Raw genomic sequence first — 13,776 nt, forward strand, 5'->3', positions numbered from 1 at the left:
AATCTTTAGCAGTACAAGTTATATTAGTCAGCTCATATGACTTTACTGATTGGAAATAATTGATGAAAACAGTTCCCTACTTTATTAAGAACATTGTGATAGTACCAAGTAAAGATAGGAAACACATCATGCTTATTCAGTTTTAATATGTTTTGCTTATCATATGGCCTAAACCGATGTAACTCTGATTTGAGAATACCGGCCAAAGGCTTACATAATAATAACGTACACTACGGGATAATATATATGCATTTGAAATTTTCCACTAATGTGTATGTTGTAAATACAATGCGATAAATGTTGGATACTCAAATATGATATCCCCAAAAGACATGACAATCACGCTGTGTTCATCGGTGCATCTACAGCTGCACCCTAACATGACAAAGACATTGAACATCGATAGCCTATATATAGACACCTGATCGGTTTGGGGAAAACCACGTAACATTTGACCCCAGCTGACGAAACGCTATGATGCAAACCTCTTGTTGTCATAGATTGCATCCCCGCCAGGAGAGTGGAAGTATGGAAAGGTATAGTATATCAGACCAAATAAAGTTGTGCAAACTATAAAACGTATATGGAAATGAAGATATCCTATAGAAAAGAGTTCCCTGGATAATTCAGAATTGATAGTCATTTTAATTTTCAATAAATTGTACATGATCTACATGATCTATATCCATGATATCACTGGCGTAAATCCCGGTTGCACTTCGTATTCTTATATTCTTTATTCCGAAGGCTCGTAATTCCGAAACACGTTAATTGCCTATATACCTCGATGTTCGTTAATCCGAAAACGAAAAAGGGTTCGTTGTTCCGAAGGTTCGATAATCCGAAAACGAAATAAGGTTCGTTGTTCCGAAGGTTCGATAATCCGAAAACGAAATAAGGTTCGTTGCTCCGAAGGTTCGTTAATCCGAAAACGAAATAAGGTTCGTTGTTCCGAAGGTTCGTTAATCCGAAAACGAAATAAGGTTCGTTTTTCCGAAGGTTCGTTAATCCGAAAACGAAATAAGGTTCGTTTTTCCGAAGGTTCGTTAATCCGAAAACGAAATAAGGTTTGTTAATCCGAAAACGAAATAAGGTTCGTTTTTCCGAAGGTTCGTTAATCCGAAAACGAAATAAGGTTTGTTAATCCGAAAACGAAATAAGGTTCGTTTTTCCGAAGGTTCGTTAATCCGAAAACGAAATAAGGTTCGTTAATCCGAAAAATGAAAACCGGGAAAGCAAAGGCAGAGGCAAGGGGGGGGGGGGCGGGGGACACTGTTGCCGTTCAATCGTTATGAGGATGGGAAGGCAAGAACGAATTTTCGTTTGGGGGGTAAAGCCAAATATTGAAACTCATACGTCAAAATGGACACTTTGGTGATGTTTTCCCCTTAAGATTATCATCTGCTTGAAGTCATTGTGTGTTTGATAGTGATTAAGTAGAGAAAAACCTTTTTGAAGTGATTTCTGGCTTATTCATTTTTGAAAAAGGAACTTTCCCATTTTTGAAAATATTCATTTCCCTGTTTTTTATTTAATTTTTTGGGGTGCAAGTGCCCCCTGCCTCCCTCCCGGCGGATCCAACTTTCGTCAAATAGGGTGGGTAATATTTTTTTCAGCCACATTTTCCTCGATCGGCAGCTTAACTTGATTTTTGTTTGTTTCTTTGAAAGGGTAGTTTTAACAGTCAATAATTAGCTTTATACTTATCAAATAAAGTAAATATGTAATAACATAATAAACCCTTTTTAAATAATGCGAGCGCGAGATATATATTTTTTATTATATGATGGGCAATATGTTTGTGATCTTCAAAACGAGATGCCTATGTTACTAAATTTAGATAATAACTGCGAGCAAGATCGCAAACAGAAATTTTAAATATATAAGTTCTGACCTGATCTAAAGGGGACATTTAAAGAACTTTTTGCAGTTAGCCATGAAGACGATGCGTGTTTCAACCAGTGGCGGCGGAATATATTTTACTTGGGGGGGGGGGGCAAAGCCAAAAAAGGGCCAATATGGGCAATTTGGTGCAAACGTATTTTTTCACCATGAGATATCATCTGTGTAAAGAGGTTGTGTGTTTTGTAGTAATTGAATTGAGCTAAAAGAATTTAAGTGATCACTGATTGATGAATTATATATTTACGTTTCATTTCTGCGAGCATAGCGAGAAAACGGTTTGGGGGGAAAGAAATCAAATCTGAAGATGTAAAATTCGCCTTTTGGTCAATTACTGTTAAAAGGGCATCCTTGTGAGATGTTGCGAGCGAATCACGTGCTCAAACTTTTGGAAATTTCGTGTAGGCTTAGAATGATAATAATGATATAGATTATTATTTACACAGGGAAGCCACTTCAGTTCTGAAAACTGTTCTCCCAGCTATTATTTTTTTTACAAGAATGCTTAGAATGTCCAGTTTTCAGGTTGGAAACCGGAAAATTTTGGCTCACGTTTCTCGCTGGCATCAAGTATTGTTTATTTAGGAACTCATTCTATTCCTGGTTACAAAAAATATAAAATGTCCAGTTTTCAGGTGGAATATCACAAATTTTAAGCTTGCAGTTCGCGCTCTCATTATTTAGGTCGTGAGATATATATTCTATTCATGAGTCACTAAATGCAGTCCTTAAAAGATTACTTAGAAGCCTGTTGCATAAAACTTTTTACCTGAGAAAACTCTGGTAAAAACTGGAAACTGAGGTTAGTCTGATTTCCGCCATTGACTTTAGCACAGGGCAAAAACTCCGGTAAAAACAACCTGAGTTTTCTCTGGTAAAAAGTTTTATGCAACGGGCCCCAGGTCAGTACATAAACAAATTACAGCTCGCCCTCGAGTTAATTCTTTAGAAAGATACACATCTTTCTCACGATTAAAAAAACTGCTCAGAATGGTTAAGTTCACGTCTTGTTATATGAAATGTCTACTAGTTTGAGCTTGCGATTCGCACTTTCAACATCTCACAAGGACCGTTATTATAGTATTATTTTTATTTTTATTACCAGCAGAAGCTGTTATTAAAAATGACATCCCCTCCAAAACAAATCCTATTATCTAAAGGTTACCTGCATCTTTAAACCATTTTCTTAGGCAGTAATTGCTCAGATAACATCGAAATTAGCCTATGCTTGATCAGGGCGCCTATTCTTAATGAAATGCATGCTTTTGGCCACAACACATGCATGTATCAACGATCGTCATTGCATAATATCGTGAAATCTTGTAATGACAACACCGTTTTTGTTACCAAAATGAATATTTTTTTCATTTTCGGAAATACGAACCTTATTTAATTTTCGGATTAACGAACCTTATTTCGTTTTCGGATTAACGAACCTTATTCCGTTTTCGGATTGACGAACCTTCGGAATTACGAGCCTCATTTAGTTTTCGGATTAACGAACTTTCGGAATACCAGAACCTTCGGAATTACGAATGTATGCGGAAGTTTATATGCGTGATAACAATATTGAGTAGGTCTCACAGGCCTAATTCATTCCCCATAGACTCATGTGTTAAATTGGCACTTTAAAAAATTCATTAAAAATAAGAATGAAATTCGGGGGTCGAATGTTTACTACCAGTAGATAGGATTTATATCTGGCAATCCATATCTGACCAGAAAAGGGTCCCTCGACCGGCTCATTTTTAAAATAAATTGGCGTGTTTGAAGACAACGTCGGGGGGAGCAGATTCATCAACTCAAACAGCAAAATAGCCCTAATAGTCCAGTAGACGGTCTCATAGGCCATGTACAAGACCTGGAAAAGTTGTTAAGTACAAGGTTTTTTTGTTGATTCGTGGACTAGAGGGGTATTGAAGTAACTTCAGCTTGGTTGCCACCTTGGCAACCTTGAGCATTTTTTTTTAATTAGCCTAATTAGCATAATCATCTAATTAGCATATGTACGATATGTAATATCCTACTTCTCTTAAACCAGAAAGACTAAAAACATAAATAATATCATTTTTCTAAGAGGTCCTGTGACGTTGAATCCATGCATAACAATAATTTGAATATCTAAGTTATGCAATAATCGTAATCAGCCTAATTAGCATAATGAGCTAATTAGCATAAGTGTAATACACTGTATATATGTATTTGTGGATGTCTATCCAGAAAATTCCCAATACGTAAATAATGCAACCCTTTCATGGTTTTCTATAGCAAGGAATTCATTAATGACATTATTTTTCCATTTTAACTAATGTAATCGCTGTAATTAGCATAATTAACATAATCCACTAATTAACATATATGTGTGTAATATATATAAAATACAGATTTCTTTGTAATTTCATCTCGAGAATGCCCGAAAATGAATAATACAGCTATCCTATGGTTTTCTATGGCGACGAATTCATTTATGACATTATTTTTTCCTTTTTTACCAATGCAGTCGCTGTAATTAGCATAATTAGCATAATCAACCTAATGCACTAATTAACATATACATATAGATTTATTTGTCAAAGTACCGTACTATAACAGCCTGAAAAGATAAATAAATATAGCTATGGTATGGTATTATTCTATGAGGAATTCTTTTGTGAAATTATTTTTCCCGTTTTAGAAATTTTATTGTTCAATTAGCGTAATTAGCATAATGCGCTAATTAAAGCATGAGCAATATTATACATATGAATATATATTCCTTTGTCATTGTATATCATGAATAGTACAGCTATCCGATGATTTCCTATGACTAGGAATTCACTTATGACATTATTTTTACCTTTTTACCAATGTAATTTTCGTAATTAGCATAATGCGCAAATTAACATATATATATATATATATATATATTCCTTTGTCATTTTATAATGAGAAAGCCTGAAAACAAACAATTACAGCTATCCAATGGTTTTCTGTGATGAAGAATTATTTTGTGACATTATTTTCCCCGTTTAACAAATGTTATTGTGTAATTAGTGCAATCAGTATACTGTGCTAATTAACATAATTAACGATATAATTACATATATATATATGTACTTATTTCTTACTTAAGGCGAATTTCTGTGCAAAATAATCAACTGATGGGCGAATTTGGTGTAAAGGGGAATTTTACGATTCGCCTTAACGTTTCATACGCTCAGTTTTCCATTTTACCAAGGTATAATGGACTTTTCGCTATTACAACGATAGAGGGATAGAGGGCATGTGTTCGTCAACCGTACTACAAAGTTTTGATCGTTTCGACGTCTATCGATCTTGCGCTCTGTAATGTTGAAACAATTGACGCGTATATCCTACATACTCGAAAAGGGGGGAAAACTGTTCGTTACGGCGAATTTGTATATATATCTTGTTTTTTTCTTCAGTAATAGGTATATATATTCATTATCTACCCAATATACATTTGTTCTATCAAATACCTATGTCATCCCTAAGTTTCATAACAAAAGATTGTCCCTATTGAAAACGGACAAGATTTTGTGAAAAGCCCACCCCTATTTTCCGAAGTTTCCGAGATATACACTTTTGTATATCCTGTGACGAACTGCGCAAGCGCACTAAACATTGTATGCATATGCGGGCGCCCCAGAAAGCTCTTTTCCCTGCGGTGTCGCGCCCGGGCCCGGGTCCCAGATCCCTAGGCTAGGGCGCGCGGCGCTGCGCGGCGAGGACGTACTGTACTGCCTGGGTCGGTCGTCCGCGTCGGTCACGTCACGCGCCTAAACCAGTGCAGCCGACCGAACATGACGCCGTGAGAAAAGTTTCCTGAAACTTTTTGATAGATTTCTAGCAACTTAACGGTAAGTGACCACTGTGCATATAACACAAAACTATTGATCTGGACTCACGTTATCAGTCATGATTTGTATTTCTGATTTTGTCTGCCGTATTTTTCTTCTTTTCTTTTAAAAGTTGAGCACACATTGAAATTTTCTTTGGGCAAGTTTGGTTAGCCGAACGTTAAGCCTTCATTGCCGTGTTGAGTGCTGCCGAGACTTCTCTTCATTAGTCCTAGGACTAGATCTGAAATGTAGCTCTGCGGTCGTTATTGGTGCATAAAAATCCTCCAAGCGGCAGGCCCTCCAAGCTAGTTTTATAGGTCTAGGGCCTAGATAGGCTAACTATAGATCTAGACTTTGTCTAGGGGCCTAGACTAGTCCTACTATTAATCTGAGTGAATTAAAATCAGATAGACCACAGTAAATTTTCTAAACAACAATTTTTAGAATAAAAGAAGTCTAACAGTTAGTAGGACAAAGAGGAATAAAAGATCCAGGCCTAACCAGTATCCCTGGTTTATCAGTGTGATCTACTTTTAAACTGTTTAGGCCCCTAGATCTAGTAGATTCTAGATCTAGGCCTAGATCTATCCTATAGTCAAATAACTTAGTGTAGGCCTAGATCAATAATCTTAATGCTATTAGGCTAATCAATAGATCTACTTCTCATTTTTGCAGATGAAAAGAAGATTAAAGCCAGAGGAGGTAGCAAAGAACTTCATTAGTTGTGGTCAGGACCCAGACTGGATCCAAGAAAAATGGATAAACAAGGAAAAAGATAACTTAGATTTTCTTTAGCTCTGTCATCAGCATTTTTTATGTTCTTTGCAGAGAAAAGTGCAAGAGCAATAATCTTCAGGGGGCTTTAGTTAAGAATTGTATGCCTTGGGTGCTACATAACATAGATCTAGCTACGGATAGCTCAATGTATGATTGGGTCACAATAATTTGTGCAGTTTTCACAATTGTTTTTAGATTCTGATGTTTGGAGCAAAATCTCTTGAAATACACAATATTTGTTGAATCTATTTATATAAAACAAATATATAGATTGTTGACTTCAAATCATCGAAAACAGAGCATTGATTTACGAATGAATTACAGAGATATCGCTATATCAAAATTCGAATGACAAAATGATCGCATCAATCCACAGAGCAAAATTGCAACAATTGTCAACAACGAGGGACATATTATTATTAAGATTGTATGGCATAAGAAGATGGATGGTTTTCAATATTCATATTTGTAGATCAACAACCCTGGAAAAGATTATTAGACAAGGAAGTGTTGAGTTCACTGATAGAACTTCAGAACGATTTCTAATAGCTAACTCATGGTTAGAGGTAGACTGAAGCATTCAGTCTCTGATTTTGGGATTGCATTGGTTAACACTGAATGCTCACAAAATGTACTAAGAGTCAGATTTTCCAATGAAATCCTGAGAAACGGTGGAATATTTCTGCCTAGGTTAGAGGATGACCGAACATGACGCCGTGAGGAAAGTTTCCTGAAACTTTTTGATAGATTTCTAGCAACTTAACGGTAAGTGACCACTGTGCATATAACACAAAACTATTGATCTGGACTTACGTTATCAGTCATGATTTGTATTTCTGATTTTGTCTGCCGTATTTTTCTTCTTTTCTTTTAAAAGTTGAGCACACATTGAAATTTTCTTTGGGCAAGTTTGGCTAGCCGAACGTTAAGCCTTCATTGCCGTGTTGAGTGCTGCCGAGACTTCTCTTCATTAGTCCTAGGACTAGATCTGAAATGTAGCTCCGCGGTCGTTATTGGTGCAAAAAAATCCTCCAAGCGGCAGGCCCTCCAAGCTAGTTTTATAGGTCTAGGGCCTAGATAGGCTAACTATAGATCTAGACTTTGTCTAGGGGCCTAGACTAGTCCTACTATTAATCTGAGTGAATTAAAATCAGATAGACCACAGTAAATTTTCTAAACAACAATTTTTAGAATAAAAGAAGTCTAACAGTTAGTAGGACAAAGAGGAATAAAAGATCCAGGCCTAACCAGTATCCCTGGTTTTTATCAGTGTGATCTACTTTTAAACTGTTTAGGCCCCTAGATCTAGTAGATTCTAGATCTAGGCCTAGATCTATCCTATAGTCAAATAACTTAATGTAGGCCTAGATCAATAATCTTAATGCTATTAGGCTAATCAATAGATCTACTTCTCATTTTTGCAGATGAAAAGAAGATTAAAGCCAGAGGAGGTAGCAAAGAACTTCATTAGTTGTGGTCAGGACCCAGACTGGATCCAAGAAAAATGGATAAACAAGGAAAAAGGTAACTTAGATTTTCTTTAGCTCTGTCATCAGCATTTTTTATGTTCTTTGCAGAGAAAAGTGCAAGAGCAATAATCTTCAGGGGGCTTTAGTTAGGGAATTGTATGCCTTGGGTGCTACACAACATAGATCTAGCTACGGATAGCTCAATGTATGATTGGGTCACAATAATTTGTGCAGTTTTCACAATTGTTTTTAGATTCTGATGTTTGGAGCAAAATCTCTTGAAATACACAATATTTGTTGAATCTATTTATATAAAACAAATATATAGATTGTTGACTTCAAATCATCGAAAACAGAGCATTGATTTACGAATGAATTACAGAGATATCGCTATATCAAAATTCGAATGACAAAATGATCGCATCAATCCACAGAGCAAAATTGCAACAATTGTCAACAACGAGGGACATATTATTATTAAGATTGTATGGCATAAGAAGATGGATGGTTTTCAATATTCATATTTGTAGATCAACAACCCTGGAAAAGATTATTAGACAAGGAAGTGTTGAGTTCACTGATAGAACTTTCAGAACGATTTCTAATAGCTAACTCATGGTTAGAGGTAGACTGAAGCATTCAGTCTCTGATTTTGGGATTGCATTGGTTAACACTGAATGCTCACAAAATGTACTAAGAGTCAGATTTTCCAATGAAATCCTGAGAAACGGTGGAATATTTCTGCCTAGGTTAGAGGATGACTACTCTAGGGAACAATTACCGTCTGCATTGCTCAGACAATTACACCAAGGGTAATTACCCCTAGGACAAATATCCCCAGGAAAAAAAATTCCCCCCCCCCGAACAACAATTACACCCCAGAAGATAGATAATTTAGGACAAGTGACAAAACATAAATTATGTTCTAAAGGGTAATTGACCCAGGGATATTTTCACATTAAATTTGCATAGTTATCCAATTGAAACAAATCAAGTTATCAAATCGATATCATATCGATGTAATTAATATATTTTGTATAATGAGCAAATTATCTTCAACATTAAAGAAAATAGTATTCATATTTTCATCTTAATATGGTTGTAAATAATCAATTGATCAAATCAAGTCAGTGAACAAGGTGGACACATTTTTAAATCAGTATAATAGTTAATATTTGCAAAATTTGAAAATAGGCTTCCATCAAAAAGATTTCAGAATGCATACATGAATCTTTATCATCCATCTAAGAACCAAATTGAATTAATTCAAGTGATATAATTGATGTTAGTATTGTCACTATACACGATCAATACATATTGATATTGCTTTTAATTTCTGCATACTGTGGAAATAATTTTCACTTTGGGGTATTAAAATGCAAAGTTACAATAAATGTATATTTATCATATTTTTCATATAATTATGATGGAAAATCATACGCAGTGTAAATAAAAATTATGAAATGTTCGTAGACCTAGAAAACATAATTTTTAACATTTCACTAGTTGTAAGATGGGAATTCATGATTAAAATATGAATTTGGGTATTTTTATGGCAGAAGCTACATACATCATGTAAAATTTCCAGGTTATAGCAATCTTAGTTATTGTATCCACTGACATGAACAGGATCAATTATATCACTTTTTTATTATTGATTTGATAATGGCAAATCTTTATTCAAAAATGTGAATTTCAATATATTTTATAGCAGCTAATTTGCATATTTTGCAAATATCAACCATCATATTGATTTCAAATTTGTCCACCTTGTTTACTTACCTTTGAAACTTTGGATTGAATATTTGAATTGTTCAAAATGGTGATTTTCAACCATATCGTGGAAGCATTGTGGTGTAGTGGATCTGACTTCTCCTTTCAACGAGAGTGTTGTTATTATTATCAAGATGAGAATATGAATTCTAACTTCTTTATTGTTCAAGATTATTTGCACATTATGCAAATTATATTCATTACATTAATATAGAGATTTGTCCATTTTTTCACTGGCCTTAAAATCATTGATTTGAACACTTGATATGTACTTACTTAGATGGAAATATGTAGGGAAAATATAAATTTTAATTTCTGCATGACCCATGCTTATTAGCATGTAATACAAATTATTTTTAAAATTTGGATATCAAAATGTGTCAACAATGTTTATTAACATTAAAAAGTTAATGTGGGACATTTTTCAAGTCAGCTACTTAAATGCCAAATTATGAAAATAAAAAAAGAATTCTATTTCACAGCCAGTCTGAAAATGCTGTCATTGTGTTTAGTGACCTAAAGAAAACATCACTTTGAGCACTGAAAACCTTTAGATTTGTTACTTCAGTGCACATAGAGGTAAAATATGACAATAGCTAATTATGCATCGTATGCAAATTAATGTACTTTCCACTATAAAGATTTTCCTAAACTTTTAGTACATTGTTAAAGAGGATTATTCCCAAGTGCACTGCAGAGGAATAAATTCTTTTGCACTTTGTTTGGGGTTACCCCCTAAAATTTGCAATTTTAACTGCACTAATTAATACAGGAACCAATAAAGCATTTGGTAAAATTTCATGTTTTTAGTGTATATCGTAAGTTACAGGAGCCCTTTTGAGCTTTAAAGGGAATCTTCACCATATACAGATTATTTGAAATGTGAAAAGAAAAGTCAATTGCCAAGGTTTCTGTATGTAATAAATTATTTAATGCAGATAAAATTGAGCAAAGAAAATGGGGCTCCATCGGGATTCGAACCCGAGACCTCTGGATTGCTAGACCAGCGCTCTTACCACCTGAGCTATAGCATTAAGCCCTTGTGTGGTGTTCGTCCTCAGAAACCCCTTAACTTTCAATGCTCGAATGGTCAGAAGCTATAGAAACCTGGCATGAACTCGGGGTTGAAAACAACCTGGTAGTAAATGCGAGAGATCACGGTGAAGTGATGCAGCTTTTTAATTAAATAAATTATTTCATGAAAGAGAGAAATCACAGAATATGTTTGGATACAGATAAAATTGAGCAAAGAAAAGTATTACATAGGAAGATATTGCAAAAATGCTTTATCAACTGTGCAACTGTGCTTGGAATAGGTGGCACACAATAGAGCAATAGCACAATGAATCAGTAGTCTGTAAATGCAGACCCTAAAAAGTTGTATTGTGAAGAAAGCACTTTTGCAATATCTTACTTCTTCGTGATTTCTGTTTTTGTTTTTTAGGGTGATGGGGGTTTACTGATGAACCCTCTTTCACACATCAGATCATTTTTTCTGGGGTAGAGGTTCACTTTAAGGCAATAGGGGTTTTAAAAAAGCAGTCCTTAATACTCTGCTTTTTGCTTACACTATATAATTGATTTTTTTTTCTTTTCAGAATATTCTTTTGCACTGATAACACTCTACTAAACCTAATGTACAAAATATTCCAATACTTTAGGTCCTTTCTATTAGAAGACAAATATCTTTATTCAATTCTTTTTAAAACCAGAAGTATAATTGTGTGCTCTTTTGTTATTTGAAGGTCGAGGTGTTGGTGCTGCAAAGGACATAACACAAGGTCAATGTCTAGCAGAATATCAAGGAGAACTAATTAGTGAAACTGAACTAGAAAACAGGGAAGAGCAGGCAGAAAGTGTATTTCGGTACACTTTCTCTTGGAGAGGAAAAAATCTTTGGTAAGTATTGTATTATTCTAGCTGTATACTTTCGTGATTGAAAATAGTAAATGGGAACAGGTCAACAATTTCACATGTGTTTCCCACCAATTTTCAATTTGAAAATTTCGTCATTAATCAATATCTATCTTAGTTCAAAAAGTGTGAAAACCATTGAAGTGATTAAAAATTCACTGTGAATGTTATTAGCCGTTACCCAGCTATCCATCTTAAACAAAAGTGTGGTAATACTGCTTTCATTTTACAATATGTTTCGTGATCCATCTTCCAGCCATTGATTCACTCCATCCTTTTCCCCCACTATAACTTAATGGTATTCGAAACAAAGTTATGCGCCTGTCAATTGTTTCCCCGGCTCCCTGGTACCCGGGCCTTAGCCGGGACTTCACCCCCTCTGAGCTGACAAATCCCCGCCGACTTCCCCACTGGGCAGGGCATCTTCGGCGGCGAGTCACCGACGAAGTCCTGGCCCCCATACCACCGAAGAACTTTACAATCGTGGACGAGGTCCAGGTCCCCATACCGCCGGGGAAATTTTCAATCATGGACGAGGTCCCGGCCCCCATACCACGGGGAGAACTTTTTAGAAATATTGGGAGAAACTACCGTTCTTGACGAGTTCTGGCCGGCTTCGGAGCTTTCATGGAGGTGTCACATAATTTGTTTTCTGTGTGTTGTATGAATATAAAAATCGCCATTTTTGCAATGATTCATTTGACTATACAGTGTTTCCCAGGAGAAAAAAAACAAGATGTAGCGAGGGATTACAAAAATTTTATCACAATTGTGAATACTGAAGCTTCGATCCTCTTCTTTCATCCTATACTAAAATATGACATAAGCTTCACGCATGAGTGAATGACAACAATATGAAGCAGGGCTTCCAAAAATTTCACTCCACGATACCTCAAATTCCAAATGATATTTTAGAAGAGATTTCTTTTCATTGGAATATGAAATTAATACTCGTTTATGGGTAATGTTCTTGCCTTATGACACCTCAATGAATAAGAATGACCCGAATACCGGGGGGCCAGGGAAACAACTGACAGGCGCATTACATCAACATCGTCCCCTTGCTGGATGATTGAATCGGGGGAGGGGGGGGGGATGTGACGGGTTTCTCTCTTTTTACAATATGTTGTTTTTTCAAGACGATAACTGGTAGTCCTAAAAAAGTATCTAAGTTAAGTTGTACCTATGATCTCTTGTTATCTGATGAGGATAGCATATCTAAAGAACTGACAGACTAATTTTGTTTAAACATAATATGAGTATATGTTGTGATGCAAGAGAAACTGATTTTTCAGGATTTTAAATAGACCAAAAGTCAAGGATGAGAGGTCACATCTTACACCGATAAAAAAGTAAATAGTAATTGGTTTCACTTCTCAATTGCATTTCTGACGCACTTTTTTCAATCTTTCTTAGTGTGGATGCCACAGATGAACCAACTACCAGAAGTCTCGGGAGGCTGTTCAACCATGGTTACAGTGAATCTGAAAGGAATTGCAGAATGAAATTAATTGCATTCAGTAATAAACCCCACCTGTGCCTATTAAGTACACGGTTAGTACCCTGCATGAAAAGATGAGAGTGCATAGGGATAGATTTTGCTTGGTGAATAAGTCATTTAATTACATTTTCTAATAGAAAAAGACTAAATACCAATATCAGTAAAATAAAGACTTTACAGAATCATTAATGCTATAAATTGCAGATAAATTTATTTTTGTTTTGTACATGGGGAGTAATGGCTACTATGTTTCCCCGTTGTTATCAATTCATATTGACTGCATACCAGCACCAAGGAGGAGGGGCAGGAAGGGAAAAGTGGGGTTAATTTTATACGCGCCGAACATGTCACCGGCCCTTTTCGCTCTTTTAAGTTAGAATATTTCATCAGAATACATAAATAAGTGACACCACTAAATTATATTTCAGTTTTTATTTAAATCAGGTTCAGTTTCCAAATGTTGGCAACTTCTTTATTCTATAAAAATGATTTTTGGCTTTTCCATTTGTTACCTTAAGAATATCATTAAGCATATATTTTAAAAACTATCATTAGGAATTAGGCAAGATTTATTAGGTACATAGCTTGTCATACACAT

The 13,776-nt window shown here is 35.3% G+C and overlaps 1 non-coding gene across 1 annotated transcript; it reads right to left on the reverse strand.

Annotated features, from left to right (window-relative positions):
• Nucleotides 1-10,723: 10,723 nt before the first annotated feature.
• On the reverse strand, nucleotides 10,724-10,802 carry TRNAA-AGC. The gene has a single exon. It is a non-coding gene; the product is annotated as a tRNA-Ala (tRNA).
• Nucleotides 10,803-13,776: the final 2,974 nt, after the last annotated feature.

This window comes from Lytechinus variegatus, chromosome 9, assembly GCF_018143015.1.
Source record: "Lytechinus variegatus isolate NC3 chromosome 9, Lvar_3.0, whole genome shotgun sequence".
NCBI lineage: Eukaryota > Metazoa > Echinodermata > Echinoidea > Temnopleuroida > Toxopneustidae > Lytechinus > Lytechinus variegatus.